At 40.0% G+C, this 7059-nt stretch overlaps 1 non-coding gene across 1 annotated transcript; it reads left to right on the forward strand.

Moving 5' to 3' along the window:
* The first annotated feature begins 326 nt into the window (after positions 1 to 326).
* TRNAE-UUC (transfer RNA glutamic acid (anticodon UUC)) lies at positions 327 to 398 on the forward strand. The gene has a single exon. It is a non-coding gene; the product is annotated as a tRNA-Glu (tRNA).
* The last annotated feature ends 6661 nt before the right edge of the window (positions 399 to 7059 follow it).

Genomic DNA, 7059 nt, shown 5'->3' on the forward strand with positions numbered 1-7059 from the left:
GACCTGGGGAGCCAATCTCAGAATTTGTTCCTTGAGCCATTTAGTCCATTCTTATCCAAATCTCACCGCGGGAGCTTTTTAACACAGATTTCTGGGGATTCAGTCCTGGCTGCAGCCTCTCCAAACGGGGAGACAGGCAGGCCAAGGCGTCTATTAGACAAAGCACCCGCTCCCACCCTTGGGCGGAGAAAGCGTCGGGAGCTGGGGAAAGCCGAAAAGCCACGCATGCGCAGAAAGCTAGTGCGGCAGGAGGCGGGGTCGAACACAGAAGGCGGAAACTGAGAGAATGTTTCAATTTACTCACATGGCAAGCCGCTGTTGTCTTCTCCCACATGGTCTAGCGGTTAGGATTCCTGGTTTTCACCCAGGCGGCCCGGGTTCGACTCCCGGTGTGGGAAAGGGTTACATTTTAAAACTCTGTTAAAATTATCACCCAGTCAATTTAGACCATTCCTAGCAAAAATGTATTAAATACAGCTGTAATTACTTAAATAAAGCTGTAATTACATAGGGGGAACGTGGAGATCGGAACGCCTAGCTTGTAATACTCAACCCAGAAAAGCTTGCTTGTGTGGTTAATTAACTTCTGCCCATCATACAATTCATTTAAAATGTTACAAGTGATCGTAATATTTAGTGGTCAACTATACTGGTAAAGGATTTTTTTGTTGTTGTTCCTACTTTATTCAGATAATTTACATATAACACTGTGTACGTTTAAGGTGTACAGCATGATGGTTTTTACGTTATATATTTACCATAGTAGCGTGAGTTAATAAATACCTCCATCACCTCACATAATTACCAGTTCTTTTAGACTTCTTAGAATTCTTATGTCCTGGCCAATTCACTGCTGTCTATGCCAACACTGTTTCTGGACCAAAATTAAAGAGACGGTGAACAATAGGAAGAGAGAAGGGGCATGAGAAACCTGCACTCAAGAGCAGCTGATATTTGAGAACTCGGGATGGCAGGCTGCTGTCCTGAAGGAAGAGTCACTAGGGCTGAGATAAGAAATGAGAGGTTTCCAAATAGAAGTACAGCTTTAACAGAGGTTTAACAGAGGTAGAGAGTGAAGGAAAAAACCAAATCCACTCAGCGAACTTTCACAGAACGTGTGGGGAAACTGAAGCGTGGAATCAGCTTCTGGATAGAATCACACATGTGCTTAGGTTGAAGCCAGCACTCAGCAAATTCAAACTTTCAGAAGCAGAAAGAGCCTTGAAACTTTCTCAGCTTCTAAGCCATTTCCAGGATAGAAGTAAAATATTTTTCTATGAATAGGCCTACATACTTTTAATTACAAGTCTAGATGAGTAGTGGTTAATGCACACAACACTATCTCCTTTGAAAATTCTATTGTTTGAATGAATCCTGAGCCATTCACTGGGATTGATCATATCATGTGAGCAGACTCATGATATACCGGTTGCAGATGTCTTGGGCTTGATTTGGACAATAAAACCATTTGAGAAAATATCCAAGGCCTCTGAACCATCCATAAACAAACAACATGAGTTACACACAGAGTTAAAATTTATATGGGGAAATTGTGCATGCATAGGCAGTCACTTCCATTCTTTGAATTTGAATTTTATTTTCTTAGTCTGGATGGAGACAATATAGATTTGACCATAAAGAACATTTAAGAGTTCTGCAAATTATTGTTTCAGACATTGTTCATTATGTGATATATGACAAATTCTTTTAAGATTTAATTCTGAAAATTAAGTTAAATTAAATCTGCAAATACCTCTCAGACTGATTGCCTTCTCTCCATTCATACTCCCATTGCACATCTCCATGGTACCACTGGCTTTGGCCAGAACTATCTTAACAGCCTCACCCAGGGCTGGCTACAGTGGTAGATATAGAGGAGACTTTACATCTCACTTTTGGAAAAACCGATGAAAATATTTCATTCATTTAAGATAATCCCATCATACTACCCTGAATATTATGCCCTTGTACAGAAGTGAAATACAGGTGGAAAGCTGAGGAGAATGGATGTCAAATAACCAAAAGGGTAGGCTGTTCTGGTTATTTTCTTGTTTGCTCTTGCCTTCTTTCATATCTTTCATATTCTTCTCCTTTTTGAGAGGGCTGCATCTCTGCAAAATTCATTTCCCAGACTCCCTTTCCAGTAGATGTCTGGTTAGCTTTTACCCAAGGGAAGTACTGGCTGAAAGACTGAAATGTGTTAAGAAAGCAGAGCCATTTATTTAATGCTTCTGATGTCTTTGGTAGCAGTGGGCATCCCTGATGGCTACTAGCAGCTGTAGACTCCGGTGGCATTGGGGATTCCTACAGGGGCTGCTGTCAGCTGTGAGCCACCAGTGGTGTCACAATGGGTGGCAATGGACTCTACTGCTCCTTAAAGTTTCCACAGAGCATAGTGGGTTTGAAAGTCACAATGTGCCTCTAATGGCAATGGCAGTGCCCACCAGTGACATGCAGAGTGGTGTCCTACCTTCAGGAGCTCTTCACCACCTCTGCTTTTTTATTCTTTCAGCCCTAACTGAATTGTGGTATCTGCAGTTACTAGTTTCTGAATAATCTAATTTTATATCCTCTTTAGCTCCTCCAGCACTTCTAAAAAGTCTGCAACCAATTCCCTCTGTTAAATTTCCTGTTCGAAATATTTGTTTTCTTGACTGCAGACCAAGAGACACAAGTGTTGTTACTGTGTAATTGCCATCTACTGTTATTCTTTTAGCCTTACTGACTTTTTGAGGGGAGTTGAGTGAAAAACTAATTCTGTATGTCAGGGAAATTTCTTGAAGAAATAATATTCACCTAAGGCCTAGAGGATGAGTTAGCAAGGTGAGGGGATATGCAAATGTACATGACTCAAGTTATTCTCAAGATCAGTCTGCCTTTTGCACAGGTCAAGTAGATGAGTCAAAAACTAGATACATCATGGGAAAACTCCCGCATCTTTCAGGTCTCTCTTGGTGGTACTAATCTCTCTAATTCTCCCTAGGATGCACAATTGATTTTGGTTACTCTTTTGGTTAGAAAGGGAACTTCCAGGGGCTACCATTTGTCTTTTCTGGCCATAGTAGTCCTCATTCCAAGATTCAGGGAGCAATGTGATAATGCTGATTGCCAAGTAATACATTTGAACTGAATATAACAGAATCAGGTGTGTCCACAGACCCACTGGAACAACTTTGAGATAGACAGAAGCCAAAACTTCCTTTATCTCCTAAGCTCCAATGAACCACATAAAAGTATTCAAAGGCCAGGAGGAACAAATAACAACAGCAACATTAATACTAGTAATTCCTAGCTGCCTAACCACAGGAAAACATTTGTGTTAAATTAGCTAGTGTTAAGTCAACGGAATGAATGGCTATATATAGGTCCTCTGGGGAAAGGGTTGGGGACATATTTACAGCCTATTCTTGTGGCAGTGTTGAGGGGGTTTCTTTCTCAAGTGGAACCAGTCTACCCTTCCTTCAGTAGGACTCCAAACTATGAACTAATTTGGCTTTTGTTACCCAACCACATGCAACACATTTCCATTGTCGTGACTCAAGCCACATTCTGGTCACCAAATCTACAGTTTTTTAATTGTATATATCAAATAATACTTTATCAAACCACCCATGTACTTAATTACTAGGACACCACTGCCAAGGATCCCTGTTGTTCCAGCACTGCTTCAGTGACCAAACCCACTTTTGTCCTGGCAGCTTGGCTTCTTGGACTTTGCTACTCTGGGATTCCATGATTCCCATTGAATCAGGAGCCCTTGTAGTTTTTCCCAGTGATCTTGGCATGTGGAAGACTGACACCAAGGGTTTTTCAAGCTTCTGGTGCTCCCCTTACAAATGCATTTATCAATACCTTAATGAAGGAACTATTTTCTGGGCCTCTCTTGGGGGTATAGTAGATGTACAAGTGTTTGTGTCTCATTTTATAAATTCCACTGCAACATGACAATTTGTCTAAACCTTTAAAAATATTTGTCTATCCTATATCACCCATGTATTACTTTATAATTCCAATGGAGGTGGGCCATAGTTGGTCCAGGTTTCAGTTAATTAACCAAGCAAACTTGGACTTATAGCCACTCCCAGATACTCGGACTAACCCATGGAATCCATATGCACAAGTTTGGCCCAATCTAATGTTATCTCCTGCCTCCTTGGTGTAACGATCTTAGGATCCATTTCCATGCCTATTCCTCACCTTTCTTCTAATATAAATTGGCATAATCTTATAATTATTTCAAAGTCTAAACTATCTCATGCTGGGTCAGACTTTATACCCGACCTCACGGCAGGCCTAGGATTGAGTTCCAGTTTGGGGTCTGGAAACTTTGGAGGGTGATGAGAATAGACCAGGTGTAAAATGAGCATCCCCTTGCAATATAATTGCCATGGTTAAAATTCATATTGAGTCTCTTGGTGTGCAAAGTGTAATCTGTGAACCAGCAGCATCAGCATCTTCTAAGCACTTTCTGGAAATGCAGAAAGCCAAGCAACACCCTAGACCTACTGAGTCAAAATATGCATTTTAACAAGATACTCAGGTGATTCTTATGTGCATTAACATCTGAGAAGCACGGACTGAGTCCTGTAGAAAGGAAGACTAGCTTTCTCAGACCCAGGGAGGGAAGCCGCTTCTATAGCAAGAAAAAGCTCAAGGAAATTTGGGGCTTCATAATTCTCAGGTTTAAATCTTCCCATTCCTTGTTTTGGGGTTCCATTCTTTCTTAACCAATGCACTGACTTTCACTTAAGTAATATGGAAAAGCTATGAGTCAGATTTACACTGTAATTCCACAATTGGCAGAATCAAATTGTGGGCTTAATTTTCAGCAATATCTCTTATGTCTTATTTCTATAAAGGATAAGGAATTGTCTGAGGGCCATCACAAATGATCTCTAGTCCTCTGGCCATATATTGAGTTGAGAATTTAAAGCCTTGAGCGATTAATTTTCTTTTATGTAACTCTCCAGTACAGTCAGAAATAGCCAGCCCACCATCACAGTAGTTGATTGTAGCAGTCTTTTGGTCTCCCAACATCTTACCTTCAATAGACTTTTTATTTCAGCTAATACCAGGTTGCGATTTAAATAAATATCTTGCCTCTGCATATGTGAATTATCAGTATCTTTTTTTCCACTGATAATGAGGTTATTGCCGCGTTTAAGTCTAGGGAAAGATAAGTCTGAAATTTTCTTCTTTAAGTGCTTATTTCCTGAAGGCACTGTTGGCTACAAAAATTGTGTAAATGGTTGTCTAGTTAGACAATCAAAAAACATTTCAGATATTTCTAATAGATGTAGGGATAGATGAGCAAAGAGGAAGGAGGTGGCTCTAGCAAAACTCAGGAGCATCACACTCCTGACATTGTTGGAGCCTGCTGATAATATAGCTGGAACCACCCAGACTGCTAATTCAGACTGCAATCACTCAGTCATTTATGGTGGCCACTGCAGAATAAGTGGCCAATGCCACTTATTTAAACACACTGCCCCAGCTGCTCGAACTACTGAAGCTCATGGACAGCTCCTGTTACCTCTGTTAGAAATGCCAAAGACACTGGAGCCTAGAGTCAATCACTGTACTTAAAAAGACAAGAAGAAGAATATGCTCCTTCCTACTGTTACTGTCTTCAATTGACTGAGCCTAATCTGATTAGGCCAGCTGGTCAGGTGAACTGGAAATGTGTGTAAGATTGCAGCCCTCTGTAATATAGAGGAGAAGAAGTATATGCTTATGCAGACAGAAGGAATGATGGCAGCCATCTTTGAGACAGCTCTGACATCTATGAAGGTGTTTACTGTGGTTTCAACTCTTCCAAGCCTAACCCACAGTTTCTCAGTATTGTGTTCCACTGCTCTATCTCTAGGCCCTCATCTCCTTTTCCCACTTTGTCTCCAAGTGCCTTGTGCAGATACAAACATGGCTTTACTTGCAGCCTCAGTAAAGGATGCTTCATTTTTGTTGATAAAGCAAAATGCTTATAAAAAACAAACAAACAAACAAAAAAAGACAATTGACTTTTTATTGAAGCCTGCTTTATTAAAAGGCATGATGAGTTCTTCTTAATTCTTCCTGCGGGAGGAGCAAAACAAGTGAAATTATCTTGTGGCATATAACCTAAAATATGATAGTATTGGCTGTGACCCATTTTCCTAATATTTGTACAAACTGCAAAAACCCTGGTTTCTTACCAGCTGGTTCACTTTCAGTTTGCTATCACACTTTTTCTTATAATGCTATACTTGTTTTATTCTGGTTTGTTTGTTAATAAAAACAAATTGTTCATGTCAACATCTTAATAAATCCTATTAATTATTTTAAAAGGGTATATTAAAAAAAACTCAAATAGAGTTGCTTATACTAAGCCCCTTGTCATTAACCCAAGACCTAACTTAATTATGGCTTCAGCTCTCTCAGAAATGGAATCTTAATTTTTTTTTTAATGTTTATTTTTGAGAGAAACAGAGACAGAATCCAAGTGGGTTAAGGGCAGAGAGAGAGGGAGACACAGAGTCTGAAGCAGGCTCCAGGCTCCGAGCTGTCAACACAGAGCCAGACACGGGGCTCAAACTCAGGAACTGTGAGATCATGACCTGAGCTGAAGTCAGTCGCTCAACCCACTGAGCCACCCAGTTGCCCCAGAAATGGAACCTTAAACCAGTCAATCAGGAATCATCTGATCAGCACTAGTTAGGTAATCGGCCTGACAGACCCTTGCCATAAGAAAGGAAAGTAACCATTTAGTAACCAGTTGCTTTTTTGCCTTGTATACCTTCCTTGTCCCCACTCACTTCTGCCTATAAAAGTCTTCCATTGTGTACAGCTCCTCAGAGCTCCTTTCTGTCTGCTAGATTGGATGCTGCCTCATTCATGAGTCACTGAATAAAGCCAATAAGATCCTTAAAATTAACCCACTTGAATTTTGTTTTTTAATAAGAAGCTAATATTATATATACCTTAAGATATAAATAAGTATATAGAAAATATGTCAATAAAGAGAGAATACAAAAGCATAAATGTTTACTAATGGTAAAATTGTTTTCAAATTTCATACTTTGG

Source organism: Panthera uncia (genome assembly GCF_023721935.1).
Source record: "Panthera uncia isolate 11264 chromosome B3 unlocalized genomic scaffold, Puncia_PCG_1.0 HiC_scaffold_1, whole genome shotgun sequence".
NCBI lineage: Eukaryota > Metazoa > Chordata > Mammalia > Carnivora > Felidae > Panthera > Panthera uncia.